The following is a 21,691-nucleotide window of genomic DNA, read 5'->3' as shown; positions in this document are numbered from 1 at the left end:
TCGACCTATTATTGATCTAGGGTGGGCTTTTCCAAGCACCTAAGTCACTTAGGATACATCTACACTGCAAAAAAAAACCCAAAAACACTTGGCTATGAGTCCCAGCCTGGGTCAACTGACTCAAGCTCGCAGGGCTCATGCTAGAGGGCTGAAAACAGCACTGTAGATGTTATCGCTTGTGTTGGCACCCAGACTCTGAGACCCTCCCCTCTCCCTGGGTTTCAGAGCCCAGGCAAGAACATCTACATTGCTGCTTTTAACCTTGTAGCATGAGCCCTGCGAGCCCGAGTCAGTTGACCAGGCTCTGAGACGTGCTGCTCTGCCTGTTTTCTTGCAATGTAGAAGCACCCTCAGGAGTATGCATTCCATTGACTTTCACAGGGATTTATGCATCTAAATCACGTAGGCATTTCTGAAAACTACATGCCTGTTATTTATACAGCTCCATAGGTATGACTGATCCTTCTCAGACAGCAGATGTGATTCTTGCCCCCAAAGAGCTTACAAACTAGCATGGGCAAGGAAAGACATGACATGAGAGAACATTGGTGTTGTGGGGGGGCATAAAAAGGGAAAGGGAGTGTCTTGTATTCTGATGTGTATTTTAAAATGTGCTTACATTTAAAGTAGTCATGTCCTGTACGTCAGGAATACCTTTTTCTGCTGTTCTTTTTAATCGCACAATTCCCTAATGGGAATATGCCTTAATTTAAGCCAGCGGTTCTCGACCAGGGTATGCATATCCCTGGGGGTACACAGAGATCTTCTAGGGTGGGGTGGGCAAAATTTTTGGCCTGAGGGCCACATCGGGGTTCCGAAACTGTATGGACGGCCGGGTAGGGAAGGCTGTGGCTCCCCAAACAGCCTGGCCTCTGCCCCATCCACTCTGACTCCCCCTCACCCCAACTGCCTTCCCGGGACCCCACCCCCTATCCAAACCCACCTGCTCCCTGATTGCCCCGGCCCCTATCCACACCCCTGCCCCCTGACAGGCCCCCTGGGACTCCCACATCTATCCAACTCCCACTGTTCCCCGTCCCCTGACCGCTGCCCCCCCAGAACCTCCGCCCCATCCAACCGCCCCTGCCCCTTATCCAATACCCCCGCTTCCCACCCCTTACCATGCCGCTCAGAGCAGCAGGACTGGCAGCCGCGCCGCCTGGCCGGATGTGGCCTGCGGGCCGTAGTTTGCCCACCTCTGTTCTAGGGGGTTCATCCACTCATCTAGATGAGAGTTCCTCAACCTGGGGGTCATGGGATGGGTTTCAGGGGGGTTCGCAAGTGCAGAGCCACCATTAGAGGGTGTCAAGCAGAGCAATTGCCTGCATGCTTCAGCCCCAGGCGGTGGGGCTCAGGCCTCAGCCCCGGGTGGCAGGGTTTGGGCTTCAGACTCCTAAAAGGGGTACAGTAGTCTGGAAAGGTTGAGAACTACTGATTTAAGCCTCTGTCCAGTGAAGTATTGAATGGTTTTCTGATATAATTTGTGTATATAGCACTTTTTTTCATCTGTAGATCTCGGAGCATTTTTCGGAGGTAGAGATCGTTACCTCCCAGAAAATGGATCCAAATCAGGGGAAAGTGAGGCAGAAAAGATCCCAACATTACACTGTGACTCAGTGGCAGAAGCTGGGGATGGAACCCATATCTACATGTCTTATCTTACTGCCTTCCCATCCCCAATCTCTGAATTGGTGGAATGTGGCCATGTTGGGAGAGGACACTGTTGGCGTAAGGAATGGGATGTGCTAGTTATGAGGGGAAATGGGACCAGTGTTTTGTGGGGGTGAAGAAGAGCAGAAGTGTGTGCCAACTTGACTGGCTGGTTGGGGAAGGGGAAGAGTACTGATACCTGTAAGGACTAAGCCAGGTCTGATTTAAGTTTCTGAAGGTGGGGAGGGGAGGGAGTGTGGGTAGATGTTCAACCATGTGCTGAGAGGTAGGAATAGGGGAAGACAACAGGAGGTGGTTTGGAAGCTAGCATGCCTCCATAAGGGGAATTTGTAAGTTACTCAGAACTTGGAACAGCTGTAACTAAGCAACCACTGCCTTTTGCAGCTCTACCAAGGCCCTAGAGCAGTGCTCTTTGAGGCTCTGTAGGCAGCCAAACCTCTCTTTGATGTATAACCGTATTTACTTTCCCTTCCCCACACTCCCAGATACAGATATGTTGTGGTAGGGAGATTGCTTGGCTCCCCCAGCAACATGGCACTGGGGAGGCGGATGGATGGTACATTCTGCACTACCTCCTCCCAGGAGAGACATTCCCACACTGCTTAAATACCCAGCGCATTGAATCCTTTGCTCTGCATAATATACAGGGGTTGGCTCAATAGTGAGTGTGGTTACTAGCCAGTTTCTACCTGGGGAGTGCATAGTCTCTGAATTTCAGGAAGGAGTGAGTTTGAAGAAGGAAAGGTAGGAAATTAATATAGTTGATTGAAAAAAGGTTATCTGGTCTCTTGGGTCTTCTAGTGCTTTCTCTTGCTAACTCAGACTTGCTCCCTGCAGAATGTTTACTTGTGCTTTATCCAGTCTGGTTTTAAATGTCTTTAGTGATGGCACTTCTTCTGCTTCCCTGCTCTTCCACAATCTAAAAAGATCTCAGAAAATATAATTATTTCCCACTGTTTCAGTAGCACCTTGAGGCCCAGGGGCCCCATTGTGCTAGGTTTATTGTACATCGGTAAACTACTGGTGGCCTGCAGAACACTTGCTGGTGGTTTGTAGAGAGCTGGCTGATCACATGGTGCTGGCTCTCCTTTGCTTCCAGCTGTTAAATTACATTAAAAGAAGCTAAAAATACACAAAATACTTTGATGTAACCAATTTCTGCTCTTCCCCTGGGGGCATTGTGCAATCACAGATGAGAGGGGGAGTTGGTCTATGTGATCATGAATGGGAGCAACTGGAGAGGGACCTTCAGACACTGATGGTGTCATCAGTGTCCAACTGCTTTTTCCAGTTTCTACTCTGTATGTTTTTTCCCCTGTGCTGATTGAGTGTTTGCTCCAACTCAGAGTTTCTTCACTTCAGCTTCACTTTATCTAGCTCCCCACTCCAGTGTCCCTCTCTTCCTTGGTCTCTCTTTAGCTAATTCCATCCCAGCAAAATCCCACCCAGAAAATTTAAAATCCTGGCACTAATGTGATGTTCACAAACCATCCCAGTGTTCAGTTTGCTTGTGTGTCATATCCCTTCCCCACAAAGCTTTGTCTGCCTTGTCTGTTTAGGTTGTGAACTTTTAAGGGCAGGGATTTTCTCTTCCTAAAAAAGCTGCATCTAGCATAAGGCCTTGGAAATCTCCTCTCCCCCACCCCTCTTTACTTCAGTCTCCCTACTCCCATCCATGGATCATTGCTTTCCAGCTGTGGGAGGGTCAGGTGGAAATCCCTTTCCAAAGTAATCATTTGCCTCTCTCTCAATCAATTGGTGGGGTCACAGCTGAGTGATGCAAAACTGTCCTAGAGTCTCAGCAGGCTGCCTCTGTAGCACTTGCAGATCCTGTAAACTAGATGGAGAAAGGGAGGCTCTGGATTGAGCTGGATTGTTCAGGTTTGCACAATGGTTCAGTGAGAGAATGGCTTTAGCATTGCTGGTTATCAGGATAAAAATCAACCTTCCGGATGTCTTTGGTACCTTAAGAGGAAAGGCCTGAATGTTGAGCAAATTTAATTACCTTTGAAGGATGAGTGTGAATGTTCATTTAGACACTGAAGCTGTTTCACAAAACACAACATCCACCCCTTGCCCCTTCCCCCTCCCCACGCCTCCCTTGACGCCTGAAGAAGTAGGAAACCAGATCAGAAGAACAGTTTGTCCCGGTAGGATATTCTGGGTAATATGACCCTCTTAGGAAATGTGCAGTGACTGTGCTCTCCAGCGTGACCCTTTCTAAACTTTTCTTGGCTTGGAAAAGCAGCTTACAGGCTTGATGTTTGCTGGATAAAGCACATATGGGGATACATTTCAGCAAAGAGATTTCAGGGGGCTGGGAGGGAGGGCAGCCTGTATTTGCTGTGATATGATTTCACAAAGTCTTGATAAGGTCCTCTTGAGTCACACACTCAACTTGGGGTTTTGTTGATGGAAAGTTTTTTCCCAGTGATCTGTGGGAAAACTTAGTGTTGTGGGCCTAGGAGGGCTTAAGCTGTGGGCTGAGCAGGGTTGTGAATAATCAGCACTTGCTAAAGCAGCAAGCTTTCTGAAAACACACAAAGCACAAGCAATGGATTTCCATAAACCTTCCACACCGGAGTCATTGGTGTTTAGAATGTGCTATCCAGTGAGTGCTGCCTAGCGACTCATCCTTAAGTCATTCTGGGGAGCCAGATTGGATTTTCCAGTTTTTAAAGAATAAAATAAAGAACATTTGTTAAAACAATTCAAGGATTTAAAATGAAGATAATGTCAGTGTTGCCAAGTCTCACATATTTATCTCAAGTCTGATATTTGCTGCTTTTATTAAAGATCCGGTGCCCGGACTCAAGCATTCTTAGGTGAGAAACTGCTTTCATTTTTAAAAAATAAAAAATAAAAAGTTTCTTGCTCTCATGGCTTCAGAGAAAAGCATGACCCAAATGTAACTTAAAAATTCAAAACCGAGAAGGAAACTAAAAAGATCCCCACATTTATTATTTTTAAAGAACATGTGACTCTCTAAGCCAATCTGATGATTTGAGATGGAGATGACTCATTATTTTTTGGACAAGAGGGGTTGGCATTAATGCAGGGAAGACTGGTAGTTTAAAGAAGAAAAGCTCTGTAAATAGTTATGGTTGCTGGGTCAGCAAAATCAGCCTGATCGTGCAGTCCAGACTGATCCCATGGACTTCAGTATAAATTCCACCTAAGTACAGCCTGCAAGAAGAGGTTTTTCAGAGGTTGGTATAGGTGTGTGTGTGTGTGTGTGTGTTTTATAGTGTTAATTGGATTTGATCTATTAAAACTCATGCACACCCAGTGCTGGTTATTAACCTGATGTGTGAATACTGAATTAAATAATTAACACTTCAAACCATGCATCTCTCTCTTGGTGCTTTATATATGGCCACCATCACTGTACTGTCTGAGCATCTGACAAACATTAATGGATTAAGCTTCACAACATTGTCTTGCATCTGAAGAAGTGAGGTTCTTACCCACGAAAGCTTATGCTCCCAATACTTCTGTTAGTCTCAAAGGTGCCACAGGACCTTCTGTTGCTTTTTACAGATTCAGACTAACACGGCTACCCCTCTGATACTTCACAACATTGTTGTGAGGTAGGGAATTTGTATTTGCTGCATTCTACATATGGGGAATTGAGGCACACAAAGGTTAAGTGACTTGCCCAAGGCCCCATAGGCAGTCTGTGGCATAGCTGGGAATTGAACCCAGTCCCCATTCCACTAGATCATGCTTCCTTCCTACCCTTGCAGTCAGCTGAAAATTCTGCTCTTTGGAGTTGCCATTTTACATGGCCTAAAAACACATCGGAATGCAGCTAAACGGGTCAGACTTTTGCTGGGAAAGGCTATAAATCTGCACTCGGAGATTAGTTATTTGTTTTTCATGATGATAAGCCGCACATCAAACTGAATTAAAAGCCATTCCTGACTGGATGACTTTCAGTCAAAATTCCTTAATGGTATTTTTTTTTTTTTTTTTAAGATCAGAGATTTAGTTGAGATACATGCAGGGAGTGGGTGTAGTGTAGGCAGTGCATGGAAATGGTAGTGTATGGAGAGTCATTTTTGTGTTCCAAATTAACAACACTACTTGGAGGTTCTCCTGAGCAGTACAGAAGTATGTAATGTGCTTTGCCAGTGCTTTTCTTTTACAGGGTGTGTGTAATATGTAATGAATTATTATTGAAGATAGTTCTGTAGTTGTAACTTATGTGGCTTTGTTTGATAAGTTCTACCCCAGAGTTTGACACTGAACAAGTAGAAACAGACTTAAGGACTACATGTTACAGCTCCTTTTTTTTAATTTTTTCCCTCTCCAAAATCGTCTCCTGATTTATTCCCAGATTGAATCCTGACCCTTCCATTGCAGGATGGATACTGAGCAAGTGAGCACGTGGCAGCTAATCCTTCCACAAATGTTAGTAGTGTGGACTACAGCTGTCCTTGTTCTTTGGAAATTAGAACCGTGGCCTTTCACTGTATCACTTACTGAGACAAGGGCCTTGAGTAACCTTATACAGCAGATCTAGGGTTCAACTAGCAAGAATCTGTTCTTAATAAAGTGACTCCTTGAATCACATGGGAAGGATTGTTGAGCTGAAAAAACAAAGTCAACACAACTGATTTTCATTTCCCATCAATACATTTGCTTTGCTTGTTGCCCAAGAAAATGATTCCCAGATGGTCAGTTTCACGCGTTTCCATTGTTCTGAGGCTGGAGCAATGGTAGGAGGCAGCCTTAGTCTTATTCCCTTGGCAGGTCAAAGGTGCAGAAAAAGATGGGTGTAAAATAAGATGGAGCTTTACTTAGATCCACATAGTTCCTGACTGTCTTGGTGGCAAATTCAGCTCTTTGGAGTACTGATCCCATTTGCACCAGCACCCAGATCTGAAACTGGCCCCCACAGAATAACAAATAAGTAATGTGCATTTTTTGATCCACTGGGCCAGGTTCTGTTCTCAGTCACAGAGGTTTCTATCAAAGGCTTTACACACTTGTACAGGAGATCAGGATCTAGTGCCAAAGTGGTGCAATGTACACTACTTTGCCACTGATGTCTTTTTTTTTTCTGTTTGGCTTCCCCTGTTGTGTAATATGCACAGTACCTTAACATCAGTACTGAACATGGCACCCAGTGTGCGGAATTTCCAGACTCTTAAAATACAGTATCAGTATTATTTCATTGATTTAATTCATCTACAAAAATCCATAGCAAATAGGAGATAATGGTATTAGGGTCTCTTTAAATCCCTTTGTCCAATTACAATGCTGTTTTTGAACCACAAATTTGCTATATTTATGGTGCTTTTCTCTTAATTGGTAACCTTTTTTTTTTTTTTTTTCTGGGGTGGCTTACAGCTACAAGATTAAATTACATGCACTGCTTCGTCTGTTCCAGATGCATGCCCTCTGCAGCTGAATGGTACAGTAGATATTTGATGGCTACCTAAATATTTCTGACAGTGTGAAGAGGCGTTGGATTAAGAGCACATGCTTTCCTTGTGATATAAAACCCTATACGTAAACCAGGGGTTCTCAAACTTCAGAACACCGCAACTCCCTTCTGACAACAAAAATTACTACACGATCCTAGGCGAGGGGCTGAAGCCTGAGCCTGCCCAAGCCCCACCGCCACAGGCGGGGGAGGGGGGGAACAAAGCCAAAGCCCGAGCCTCATGCGCTAGGCAGGCAGGAGAGGGGGGTTAATGCGTCAAAGCCGAAGCCCCACAGCTTCAGCCCCAGGCAGGGGGCCTATAACCTGAGCCCCACCACCCAGGGCTAAAGCCCTCAGGCTTTAGCCTCAGGTGATGGGGCTTGGGCTTTGGCCCCGGGTCCCAGCAAGTCTAACGCCAGCCCTGGTGACCCCATTAAAACAGGGTTGCGACCCACTTTGTGGTCCCGACCCACAGTTTGAGAACCGCTGTTGTAAACAAACATTCCCAGCTGCCACATTTGTAGAGTTATTTTGATCAAACAAGTGTGATTTTTTTCATCCCCCATTTGAAGATGACCAAATATGGTTTCATAAAAGAAGGGGTAAATCTTGAGTCTCATATTAATGAGCATTAGCAACATCTTGGCTTTCAAAGTTGTTGATTTAGCTTTGTAATTTAGAGAATCGCACAACTTTTTTTTTTCCCCCTCATGTTTGTGTATATGACAGACATTGACTCTTAATACACAGTCATTATATAACTGTGATACTCTGCATATTCCTTACCTGTAATTTACAAAACAGGAAATATATTTGGAAATATAAATATACCCAAATAATTGGCTGATAGCATCCTTTATTCTTTCATCAGCAGTCACATATCTGTTATAGAGCAAGTCCTTGCTGCTTAAATTGATTTTAACAATCATATTATTTTAAAAGTCTGAAATAATGTTTGTGTTGTGTGTGCTTTGCTTCTGGCATGTGTAGTGTGTGTTTTCTGTATGTCTATGCACAAAACGCCAGGATCTATTTGATAATATTTTTAAGAAAATGAGACTCTAACTAGAAATACTGTGTGTAAGAATACTGTGAGAATACAGGATGATAAGCTGGGAAGTGGTGTTGTGGGTTTTGTAGAAGATTTTGCAATGTTTGGGCTTTTTTAGTACGGCTGAGTAAGCATGCTCCGGAAAGTGACTAATAGCATTGATTTGTATCAGTTATGCTACGCACAGGTGCTGTTCGAGCCTCTCCACAGATCACCAATAATAATGTGTTTCAGTTTTGAGAGGCAACATGCCTCTTCCAGTCCTAGGCTCCTTTCAAAGAGACTGCTAGTTGTACCAAACTAGTGGCCTCTTCCTTGCCCAAATTGGCAGCCACCCCACAGAGCTCATCACCCAAGATTTTCAGAAGCAACTGGTGATTCTGGGTGCCTCCATTTTTGGGTCCCCAACTTGAGACACCTTAAAGGAGCCTGATTTGCAGAGGGCCGGGGCTCAGCACTATCTGAAAATCAGGTCTCTTTAAAGGATCTCCGATCAGGCACCCAAAATCGCTAGCTACTTCTGAAAATCTTGGCCACTATCACTTGGGATCTCATTGAGGCAGTAAAGTTGCATGTCCAGAGGTGACAGAATGGTTTGTTAATGAATGTCAGTTGTTCATCTTTGCTCAGATTTGGCAGCGTTCGATAGAATTGCACAGATGTCTTGCTGGGCAGTTGGTGGAGGAGAGGTGTAAATTCCTGCCGTTTGTGAGTGTTTGTCATGCTTTGCAACTAACAGCACTGGGTGCATCCTGAGGAGAGTGATTATAATGGGATTAGCAAGAATGAGGGTATAAAACAGAGTTGGCTATTTAAAGAGTACTCCTCTTTTTTAACCTAAAGGCAGAATTTTATTAGTCTAATCTTGGCTTTGTAGTTAACGTGGTTAGCCTCCATATTGCCTTTTAATGCTTGCTTTGCAAGGTGGTTTGTTTTAAGGATAAAGACCTCTACAGCATGTAAAGCAACCAAATGCCTGGATGTAACTGTATCATAGTTCCAGAACCTTGCTGGAAAATGTTTGTGTTATCAGAGGAGTGCCTGACCAAGGATTAGTGCCACATTGTCTTGTCCAGGATTTACCAATATGAACCATACCAGCAGGAATTAGGCCTTGTTTTCAGGTCAGAAAAAGAAAGTGATGTAGTGAGCATTTAGAGCCAACCATCACTATAGGGTTTAGTATAATGTAATAGGCAGCTGAGCCTAAAAGGAATTTGGCATATAGCATCATGTATTGCACCACACCACAGTACAATAAAGTTCAGTTAATCAGAATCAGTGATTAAAACACGTGGCGGCTAACGACCAAAATCATCATTAGTAGACCCTCAATATACAATTTTAGGAAAGCATTTAGCTTTGGTATTAATAGACTCCACTCCAGAATGTCCACTATAATGTGCTGTTTCTCTCCAAAGCCTTCCAGGGATGTCCAAATTCCACTGCATCCAAAGAGAAGAGGAAACACTCTGTGTGGACAGTGGGGAGAGAAACTGAACCCTACAGCTAGGCAAACATTTTCAGCAGAAGCTTTATTCAGCAAAAAATTTAAGATTTGGTGACCCTGAAACATTTCCAAAATTCATGCGAGTTTCACTGAATTTGGTTTAAAAAAAAAAAAAAAACTAAATGCAAATCAGAAAAAAAAAAATCAGGTTTTGGGAGGTTTTTTTATTCAAAACAATATTTTGCTTTAAAAATGTCCTTTGCTTTTTAATAAAATTAATCAAAAGGTTTTTCAATGGTCAAAACAAAATGTTTAGGCCCAAAACAAATTTTGTTTTCAATTTTTTTGAATGATCAGTGAACCAAAAAATCCATTATTCATACAGCTCTAACACAAAGCATTAACAATTTTATACTAGAACTGAATGGAAAAAAGTGCCTTTTTTTTTTTGTTTGTTTGTCAAGTCACTAGCTTCTTTGAGTCTTCTCCTTTCTAGATGCCCACTTGCACTGAGCTATTCACCTTCTGTTTGTGAAATGTGCAAAAATACCTGGCCTTCTCTAGTGAGTTGAAACTAAATTTAAGTTTTGCATCGTTGTCTCTAAAGAGAAATCAAGTACGGTAAAAAGCATCAGTGGTCATATTACTGCAAGTAGAGAGATTCATTCTGGGATAGGGCACCTCACTTTAGGATTGTCCTTTATTATTTATATCATTTTTGCCACATCTTGTGAGTTTATTATGAGTCTTGCAATTTTTTTGGTGTATTTTCTGCAAGCCTCAGCTGCTGGAATCATGAGATTGCATGAGAATTTCAGCTTTTATTTAAGTGTCAGATCTTCTTGGCTGTGAAGAAAAGCTTGAAATTATGTTGCCAGGATCAGAATCCACAAGGCAAATAAAAATATCCCTAAATGTATTTGAAAACAGTCTCCTGTTCTTTAAGTTAATATCATGGCTTTTGGGTCCTGACTCAGTTTTTGAACAGTTGGGACTGGTAGTGCTGTTGTTCTATGCTAGAACTGAGAGGCCTCTACTAAGATCTAGGCACTGCATGCACACGTGGTAAGAGTCAGACCCTACCTTGAAGAGTTTCCAGTCAAATAGACAGGACAGACAAAGTGTGGGATGGAAACAGAAATGCCAGGAGGGGAAGTGACTTGCCCAAATCACCCAGCAGGTCAGTGGTAGAGCTGCAAATAGAAGCCAGGTTTCTTGACTCCTGTCCACTGGACTGTGCTGCTCCTCGCCCTGGTGCTGTCTCCTGAGCGGAGCTAGGAGGAATGCAGCACAGGCTCAACCCAGAGAGCAAAGCAATCTTTGATCTCAGACATATGGGTGCCAGAGCCCTCCGGAGGAAGGTCGGCCTGGCACAGGACTATTGAGTTTGGTTTGGGGACTGTTTCTTTTGATTTACTATGAGGAGGACTGTTGGGCTGTCTGGGACAGGCTTAAGGGGCCTAACGAGACTGTTGCAGAAAACCCAGACCCAGGGGCAGTGTGGGGAATTGCCTGGATAAACTTCCTGGACTTTTGTACCCTACTCAAGTCTGCCCTGGGGTTTGTCTTGGACCCTGAAAAGCATGGTCACATAGGTATAAGAACATGTGATACCAGACTAGGGTTGCTAACCCTCCAGGATTGTCCTGGAGTCTCCAGGAATTAAAGACTAATCTTTAATTAAAGATTATGTCATGAGATGAAACCTCCAGAATACATCCAACCAAAATTGGCAACCCTATACCGAACAGATCTTTGAGTTGAGGAAAGACCTGCATGAGCTATTTTAAAGGGACCTAAAGATAAAGAGAACAAACCTGGATGTATGGTTTGTGACTGCTATTGGTGTGTTTTATTCTATTTCATCTTTTATTTTGTTGTTAATTGAAAACAAAACACCACAGCAAGAATATTTATGTGGTCTGTTCTTGAATCTATCAACTCCCAAGGACTTGTAGATCTTCCCAGACTCAAGTCACTGAGATGGTTGTCTCTGCGAAGATTGGAGGGCAATAGAAACTGTTTGATTATACACACAATTTGGCCGGCCCGATCATGACCCCTTCCCAGCCATTTTGGGGCTGTGTGGGACTCCTTCTGGTACTGAAGTTGAGACCAGGGGCAGAGTTTCTGCTTCAGGTGCCAAATCCTGAAAGAAGCCCTGCTGGACCAAATATCAAAAGTTTCTGAATTGTCTCTCTGGGGTTTGAATAGTAGGGGTTTGTGTTAGGTGCTGTTCTCTTCTATAGTAGTTGAATGGACTTTCCTTTTTCCTGGAGGAAACTGATTCTGTTTTTTGAAACTGTTATGTATCTGGCATTTTAAAAATTCTGTATCAGCTGTGGAATTAAGGAAACTCAACAGCTATGAAATTGGCCCTTGTATTGACAGCTTCTATCTTACTGATCTCAGTGATCTGTAGAATAGCCCCATGTGTTTACAATGGATAGAATGTACATTGTTTCCTAAAATGTACTAATATATTGTTATTACTGTTGGTATTTCGGTAATATCTGGAAGTCCTAACTGAACTCAGGGATCTGTACAAATAGAAATCTCCCTGGTAGGCTTAATGTTACTTCTAAAAAATAAGAGGAAAGTCACAAGGCCTGACTTTCATAGACTGGCAACTTCTTTTGCACTTAGTTTTACTCTGTCCCTGATATGCAGTTACAGTCAGGGACATACTCATCTACATTGATTATTTGTGCATGCAAATGAGGTCTGGTTAAGATCAGGCTGAAAATTTGGCCCATGGAGCTGCTTTATTTGTGTCGGGTTTAGTTTTTGTTTTTGTACAACAACAAAAAGCTTTTATAAAACATAAGACCAGCAGATATATAGATATCTATATATAGATATATAACAATTTGCATACTCTCCTGAGGAGTGTGCAACCTAAGCACCTAGCACCACTGTTCATAATGCATGGGAACCAGCAAGTGAAACTGACTCGAAACGGAAGTGAAATTGACTAAGTCTTCCTTGTCCCTGTTTGAGTGAAACACAGAAGATAAACAGTCATTGTGAATAGTGAGAAATAAATGAGGGTTTTTTTAAATCTTTTCTTTTGGTTTAAAAGATCTAGTAACACCGGTGAGGAATTTTTTGTTTTGTTTTTAAGTATATCCTTTTGAACCAGAGTCTCTCTTTTAAAAATATATATCCAGTGTAGGGCAACGTGCCAGCGGCCATCATGTGGAATTGTGTGTGTGGAGTTATTGAAAATTGGCTGTACACCATGGCAGCTTTACTGTGCGTGGCTCAAGGGCTTGGAGCAATTACATAACACTCTGCAGCAAAGAAAATACAGGCCCCAGCACTCGACTGCCTTCAATTTCTGATTTAGTTACTTGGCAAAATCTTAGATTTCTTCTTTCTTCTGCTAAAGGATGAATCGTCCAATAAAGAGGAGCTCTGAAACTGCACCAGCCAATAGGTGTAGGTTGTTGGGGCTATAGGGGGAGGGATCGTTCTCTTTTGGGTCAGAGGCAAGAGTATAGGAAAAACATTGTCATGTGATGGCTATAAAAGATAAGTAGGCATATGACCTGTGAATTGTTTACAGAAAGAAACTCGATTTTTTCCCCCGTCCCCAGTTTATGCATCTGCTTCTCGGTACTTCTTCCCGAAATCATTGTCTCCTGATGAATTATTGATACAAGGTCCCTTCCATTTTCCTGGAATTGTTTTCTTTAAACAGTGATCTCTCTCTTGAATTTTTTAAACAAGCTTGTTAACTGTGAAATCCAAGCAAAGTTGCTGGTTTCAAATGTCAGGGTTAAATTAGACCCAACTCGTTGATAAGAGAGGGGATAAAATTAATTTTTCATTTCCACATGAGATCATCCTCCTCTTTTTTTAAAAGGAGCAAGCTCCGGATTCAACCTCAAAAGGACTTAAGCATGTGCTTAATGTGAAGAATGAACTAAACTGTTTCGTTGAAGTAGCGTGTTAGGGATCTGGTAATTGGCTTTTTCATTTATCCCTGTTGTCTAATTCTTATCAAAAGAAAACGCAATCCAATCCAATTTGGAAATACTTTGCTTTCTAGAAAATTACTCCTTTGCTGGCCCCTTTCCTTCCATGAGTGAGATGTGGTTTTTCCATGGAGGTTTGCCTGTTGCCTATTCCAGGTCTCTCTGTTTATTACAGGAGTTCAGGCCCTGGTTTAGCAAAGCACAGACGCATATGCTTAACTTAAAGCATGAGTAGTCCCATTGACGTCAATGATACTGCCTGCAGACTTAGAGTTAAGCATGTGCTTAAGTGCTTTTGCAGGATCAGGGCCTTAATGGAGGAGAATTTTATTCTATCCATTTCAGTCCGTCCCCCCCACCCCCCACCCACTGGTAATGAAAAGGGAAAATGAGCACAAGTAAAGGCGGGTGTATCTACAGTAAGGGCCTGACCTGGCACCAAAAAAATACAAGGGGAGTCTTTTTGTTGACTTCAGTGGGAGTTGAATCAGGCTCAACTCCAGGAGCCCATCACAGGGATATAGATGTCTGATATAACAGGTTGCCTCGCTTGTCCGTATCACATCTGCACCGACACTCTGGTTTTGATGGAACTGTCCACGTGTACCAGTGCATTCTGGGGTTTCTGAAGCACCTGCCCTTGTAGCGTCCAGTAGCTTTCAGGGTGATTTCCAAATGGGAGGCATGGAGTTAGATGTAGCTGACCTGGTGCATCTGCAGCACTTACGGCTTCCAGGCCATGCCAGGAGGAAGCTATTACCATCTGCGTCAGAGCCCCACTGAAGACCTCATGTAAAAAGTCCAAGCCTGGCTCTTGTGGGTGGAGTTGTATAGGGGTTGCAAGTAAAAGATTTTCTTGCAGCCCATTTTTGACTAGCTTAGACCAGGCTGAAAGCTGGATCAGCAGGTTCCAAGGTGAAATTCAGGGGCAAGCCTGATGTGTCATCCACCTGCCCCATCCCTGCCCAGTGTCTGCCATGACTAGTCCATTTGAAATGTTCCCTTCTGGCCCCCGCGGAGGGAAGCCTCGTTTTCCCTTGCAGTGGATGCTGCCATTGTGTTTACCCCTGTAAGGGCAGGGTCATGGGCCATGTCTCAGCAGACTTGTAGCCCACCCATGGGGAAGAAGGATTGTTCTCTAGTGCCCACATGCTTTTCTGTCTGCGTGCACAGAGCTGGAGCAGGGTGGAGGTGAGTAACAGGAGCATTTCCGATCCTGGCTGCCTGCTCTCTGGGTATAGGGTGGAGTGGGGAGTGCTCTTGTGTTTGGCCCTCAGTCCCCCATGTTTTTGTGTGGGACAAACTGGTCTCACTGGTCTTCCCTGAGGGGCTTTTTGCAGAGTGACAGCTGTCGAGTTCTATCCCCCACCCCTTGGGGTATCAGCAAATACACCCATCCCCTGAAACCTGGAGACTTGTGTCCCCAAATCTCTCTCCCACACTGCGGTTTGGGTCAGGGGAGGAGGGAGGAATGGCAGAGCGGTTCTTGTGGCAGGACTTGGATGCATATTGTACAGCAGGATGACTGACGCTATGAAGCAAACACATAAATATATGCTTCCCACTAGAGCTTTATATAATCAGAGACAGTGATGTCATTGGTAACTGCAAAGAGCAGGCTCTGAAATTACAGCCCTCAGCAGACGGGTGAACGCTCTCTTAGCGTCTGGAGGGAGTCGCTTAGAATGTGGGCTGACTTGTCCGCAAAGCAGGGGGTAGGGGGGTTACCCTGAGGGTTTAGAGCTTGGAGAGGAGGGGGTGAAATACCAATCCAAATGCAATCAGCCTTGAGGGTGAAACTCTCCCTGCCTTTGTGAAAGCCACTTAATGAAGGGGGAAGGAATGGGACTACGTGTGCATGCACACCGCTACCCCTGTATTGCAGCCCCTCGGTGGTTAATACTCCCCCCAGTAGGCTGCAGTAACATATATGCAGGGCTTTGGAACTTTACTGGATTTGTTCCTTGGCCCCTCCTCCTCCTCCTCTCCAGAAATCTCTGCACCGGATAGTTTGGGGCGATTGCGTATCTCCCCACTAGTGGGGGGCAGGGGGGAGAAGAGTCCTTTCTGTGCCAGCCCCTCCACAGCTGGGGTGAATTTCACTCTTAATGAGTCTGAGAAAGGCACTATCCTCTGACTCTGGCATTCCTACTCCAGCAGCACATCCCAGCCCAGGGCTGCAGCCTGACAGGCCAGGCTCTTGTTACTTGAGCCCCAGCTATTCCATTATTCACTTTCTTTGCACGTAACTGTTGCACAAGAGGACCACAATGGGCCAGCTTCAGCCCTGATCTAGTCGGGTGCAGCTCCTCTGAATGCAGCAACAGTAGAGTGTGTTGAATTTAGTGGAGTTGGACTGTCTTCTGCCAGGGCTGAATTTGACCCAACATACCAAAAAGGAAAAGCTAAGGCAAGCAGCCCCCCTCTGGGCTGTAGCTCTAACCAGCCAGTGTTTCTAGCCTGCCAAGTAGGTGGCAATGTTGCCCTGTGCTTTTTCTGGGCCAAGCAAAGGAGCATGTGGGGCACCAAGTTCCTCAGCCCTCCGTCCTCCCAGCACTCAGCTCCTGCTTCCCAGGAGTCGTGGTTTTTGTGTCTTCAGCCAGACAAATCCAAACCACCCGCTGGCTGTCGCCGTGTGAGACAAGCCATTGCACCCTGTGGGCCTCCCCGTGTCCCCCAGAATAGACCGGAATGAAGGGGAGAGGGCCAGCTGGTTAAGGAAGAGTAGAAAGCCCCCTCCCTTACATACTCATGCATTCATCCTGGCACAGAGTCAGGGCTTTGGCATGTCTATTACCACGTCTCATGCTCAGAGAGCAGAAACCTCTGTGGTAGCCCTGTTTTCTGAAGCATCTTTCCTTCCTAGGGATGGGGAGTGACTATGAAGATCCTGCCCCCACTTCTCCACTTTTACCTGTCACTCCTACAACGAGTGCACATGTGCTCAGATCTACTTTGAAACTGGCAGTCCCTGAACGCTGATTCATCTCCATCTTCTAATGCCCTAAGGAGTCCCTCTGACTGTAAATTAATTCTCCCTTTATAAAATATAATGCTTCTAGACTTGTTTTTTCCAGTTATTAGCATGATCCAGTGTGAAAAGTCGTGTGGCTTTCTTGTGTAAAGTTTGGGCAGTGCTGATATTTTCGCTAAGTGCCAGGGAGCCCGAAGCTATGTTAAAACCACCTTACAATAAAGCACCAGGTAGATTAAGGGGAAGGAGACGCATAACTTTGTCTAGACTATGGGATTATAACTGCAAGGGAAAACTCCAGGACTTTTTGATAAGGGACTGTAGATTGGACAGTGACACCTGTAAATTCTGTTTGACAAGGAATTTTAGCTCAGCTGGTCAGTTTCCTGCTTTGATAAAAGTTGGGCTTTGATAGAAGTTGATTTCTGTGTGACATTTAGCCTCCCATCTATGAATCAGAGCGCTTTCACATTTTGTGGCTTAATTAACAGCCGTGATCAGCTTGACTTCAGCCCACAGAAGCCAAAAATACTCAACAGGTTACACACCTGCCAACATTTGAAAGCTGAAATGCAAGATATTTGGGGAGAAAAAACAGACATGTCCTTTAAACCCCATTAAAATGTGCTGGGCTAGGAGAGGTGGGCTAGAGTGGGAGAAGTGGTGAATACTTGGTTAAAAAAGTGGGAACAATTGGCCTGTTGAGTCTAAGGGCTTGTCTACATGGGGCAGCTGCACAGTGTAACTTAAATTAGTTTTTAAGTTGATTTAGGCCTTGTCCACATGCACAAACTGTAGTGCTAGTATATAGTGCAACCCACTCATGTGATGCAGCAATATAGGTATTTAGGTGCTTTACACCAAGATTTCTGTTCCCATAGGAAAGAGGGGAATAAACTATGCTGATATTAGCAATTTTTTACCAGTATAAATGCATCTATACTAGGAGTTGTACTGGTTTAACTTTCAGTTCTACTGGTACAAAACCTGTGTGTCGACCAAGCCAGAGTTAAATTGAGCCAACCAATGTGTGGCTCCTCTTATGTTGATATAAGAGTTCAGTTAAACCTGTTCCTAACTGACTCAACTTAAACCAGAAGAAGCCAATTTTAAAAAGACCTATGAACCTTTTGCACCAGTTTGATTCTGTTGCTTTACAGTCACACCCTCTACATTATCCAAGTGTAACTTTTTTCATGTGGACAGGTCCTCAGACTGCTGTGTCCCACATAAGACCTTGTAAAGGCCTCCAAACAGCAGCTGCTTTTATTTGGTTTCCACCTTTCTTGGGCAGAAAGAAATTAAAAAGTTGGCATCTCAGTGTCCATGGCTTTGAGATTTTTTACATTGCTTAATTTTGTGTAATTCTAACAGCCATGGTATTTTGTGCCAAGGCCTGTTTGAGAGCTCCTGAAATTCACTGGTAATTGAGAAGCCAAACATTTAATATCCTCTTCCCAACCATCAGGGGTCTCTGGTACTGGGGCAGTTGCCTGGCACATGTTCTAAGTTTGTGTCTACACTCTTCACTGGTTCCTAGCACAGTTCTACAGTGTTTTCCTAGGTTCACCCTGGCAATAAAAAAAAAAAAAAAAAAAAAGGGGGGGGGGGGTTAAACATGAACTTCCCCAGGCATGGTAAAGAACGATGCATAGCACAGAGTTTGTGTGGCAATCTGGACAGGTCCACCTGTGCATACTAAGCCGTGGTGGGTAAACCATCTAGAATTATCCGTGTTCTGGAACTGCGACCTCAGGTTTCTGTTAGGAATGGAACTGGAGGTGGTAGCAGTTAGTGTTACGTCAGTTTTGATAACTCCACATACAGTCCCCACCAAGATTGGGGTCCATTTGTGCTAGGCTCTGTACAGAGACATAGGGAGAAAGAGGCTGGATATAAACTGCAAAGGTTTTCCTGCATAGCTACGTCAGCACACCCTTCCCCCCCCCCTCCCCCACGTAGATGCAGCTTATACCAACAAAGGAGTCATTTTGTTGGTATAGCTTATGTCGCTTGTGGAGGTGGTTTACCTATAATGGCAAAATAACTCCTTTTGCTGGTATAATCTGTATCTCCATGAGGGGCCTTCACTGGTATAGGTGTACTGGAAAGGCCTTTGACATGTAGACCAGCCCATACTCCCTGCCCAGAAGAGCTTACAGTCTAAATAGATAAAGATGAGTAAAGGATGGGAGAAAGGAAGTAGTATTATCCCTGTGGGAAACCACAGAGAAACCTGTCTTCACTGCCTTGTTAGCTTAAGGTCTAACTTGAGTGTTGCCCCAACCTGATTCCCATCCACACACGCACATCTCTCATTGGTGCTTTAACCTCAACCTAGCTGGCCCGTTGGGGGGATGGATTGAAGCTCAGGTGCTGCTGATGTTGGAGCTAGTACTGCAGTGGGGACATGGCTATTAGGTGCTGCTAATGCAAACGCTCTGCAGCTCCAGGGCCATTTTGTAGTGGGCTCATTCTCAGTTGAACTAGGCTCACTCGAGAGGAGTTAATTCAATTGTAGATAACTCAAGCTAACATTACAGTGAAGACAAGGAGGAATCAACTCTGTCTCCCCTGAGTCCCAGTCCAGTGCCTTAGTTACAAAAAGAACAGGAGTACTTGTGGCACCTTAGAGATTAAAATTTATTTGAGCATAAGCTTTCGTGGGCTACAGCCCACTTCATCGGATGCATAGAATGGAACATATAGTAAGGAGATATATATATATATACACATACAGAGAACATGAAAAGGTGTTACAAAGCCACCCTTCCTTTCTGGTGCAGTGGTGAAATGCTATGAGAGAGTCCATTCTGAGCATTTCCAGCTGTAACAGGAAGTGGCAGTGGTTGACAACTCCTGAGAGGCTGGTATCTTGCTAAATGTCCAGCCCAGTTTTGTGGACTCATAAACAATAGGCTAGTTTGCAGGAGTTTCATGTCAGAATTCAGACTTTTGGATGCCAAACTAAACCAAAGTCCATTTCCCAACCTGTTCATGTCAGGATCCTGGACAAAGGTAAGCAGGACTAGTGGCGGGAGTTCAGAAGCCAGGGGTCAGGGCCCGGCTTGTAGTCAAGAGTTAAGCTGAGGGTCAGGAATCAGGCTGAGGGGTCAGTACCAGGTATCAGGGTCAGTGTTGGCGTTCCAGGGGTCAGTCGGGAGTCCGGATGCAATTTGGAGCCGAGGTCAGTACTGGGAGCTCAGAGGCAGAGATGCGGGGCTGTCATGGTAGCTATCTGGGGATCCACATTGTTGCCTGAACACTTCCTGGTACACCCCATAGACTTATGTAAGGGATTGCTACTGTCAGTCAGTTTAGCTCGAGGCGGAACTTCCTGTGGTGGTACAACCTCTGTGGGTCGCTGGAAACAGGTGAAGTTACAGACTGGTGGCAGTGTGAGCTGCCTGCAGGCCCAGGTTCAAGCCCCACCAATCCTTACATTGCAGGTTTGCCCAGCGTTGGGTCGAAACGTCCTTGTAATGTGATTAGCAGAGCACCTGTTGCTGACCATGCCCAGAGCTGTTTATCTACACGAAATGGCTGTCAACTGAAATTGGTTTTCCCCAAGTAGTGAAAGCTCTTAGTCAGCGATAAGGATTAAATGCCAGCGGGTTTCATTGTAGAAAAAGCTGAGTGGGAGGGTGACATTGACATGGTTTGTTTTTTTTATGTTTATGACACTTTTAAAACCAAATTTCTTAATAAATATTTCATTAAAAACACACTTTCCTCAGCCAAAGCCCAAATTTCAGCCCCGAGGCAGTTACTGCGGCTGAATTATAGACCTTTTGTAAGAGCTTTTTATAATGGAAACACTGACAAACCCATAACTATAGTGGTGCTAGTGGGTGCTGCTCTTGTACTGACAGTTCATCAGCTAAACCCCTGACCCTTCTACCCTTAATCATCCTTGCTTGTCAGTGACATAATTGCATGATTACAGACTCCTCTCCCCATCCCTTTCAAACTGCGAACAATAGTGAATTTCAAATACAAAATGTAAATGAACCGTCCACACTAATTTGTTTTTCTTCATTCAGATGGACTGAATTTAGATTCCGTCCCTTTGTGTCTGAACAGGGCTGGTAAAGGCTTTCAAGAACCTTTGGCACTGGGATACCTTGAGTATAGACTGATCGTCTGATGTCATTGTGCTATTGATTGGGATTACAAATTCAGACATAAATCATTAATGTAGGGCCTGGAAAAAAAATAACTTTACTGTTTTCCATAAATCTACTGTTAATTCCTGAATACATAATACAGAATGGGAGAAAACCGAACTAGTTTTACTGCAGTATCTGAGTGGGGTTATACTTTGAGATTGCTCTCTGAGCAGTTTCCCGTATTTAAAAAAACAAACAAAACTACAGTGTTCTGTAATAATGGTCCAAAATAAAATAGCCACAGGAGTTCTGTACTGTTTGGGGTTGTTATTGTAGACTATAGTGCAAGGGGTGGAAGCAGAAATAGGCAAAGGGTCTCTGCTCCCAGAGAACCTGTATTGACAGCAAGATTCCAAACTCCGGGCTAGGAAATATGCAGTCCTGAGTTCGTTGCGGTCAGAATGCCCAAAGAGTGCAGATCTGACCCTTTAATGAGTGTGATGTGTAATTCAGTCACTTTGCAGTAAGGAGTTTGCTGCAGTCAGGCTTCCTTTTTGCCTGATGTGGCTGGAAAAAGAGGAAGATGGGCAGTGAATGTTACATAGCTCAATCTATAAAGTTAGGTTTTTTCCTTAACCGGTAATGTGCTAGTGTGTAAACGCCATTCGACACTTGAAAGTGCCTTGATATAAAACTCTACACGGTGGAGTAGACTGCAAATAGCTGGCAGCTTGAAGTTATGTGAAACCAAGCAGACTACCGTTGCCTCGGTCCATCTTTCCTCCCCAGAGTTCATCCAGCCGAGACAGGTTATCAGGTGTGAGCGCAAGGAAATAAACTGTCTGTCAGAGGTTAGCAATAGGGCTAATGTTGTTGAGTGACTAGTGTTTGCAGTGTAAACATTTAATGGCAGGGCATAAGCTATCTGAGGGAAACAGGGTGATGCGTGGAAAATCGAGCCTGCCTGGGGAGAAAAAGAGTTTGATTTTTGTCCTTTTATAAGGCTGCAGCTCCTAATCAGTGTC

The 21,691-nt window shown here is 44.2% G+C and overlaps 1 protein-coding gene across 2 annotated transcripts in view; it reads left to right on the top strand.

Moving 5' to 3' along the window:
• Positions 1-21,691, top strand: part of MXI1 (MAX interactor 1, dimerization protein) — a 90,551-nt gene that overhangs the window by 63,505 nt on the left and 5,355 nt on the right. The gene's annotated exons all lie outside the window — the stretch shown is intronic.

The sequence above is a fragment of the Malaclemys terrapin genome, chromosome 7 (assembly GCF_027887155.1).
Source record: "Malaclemys terrapin pileata isolate rMalTer1 chromosome 7, rMalTer1.hap1, whole genome shotgun sequence".
Lineage (NCBI taxonomy): Eukaryota > Metazoa > Chordata > Testudines > Emydidae > Malaclemys > Malaclemys terrapin.
This window is presented reverse-complemented; position numbering and strand designations above follow the sequence as displayed.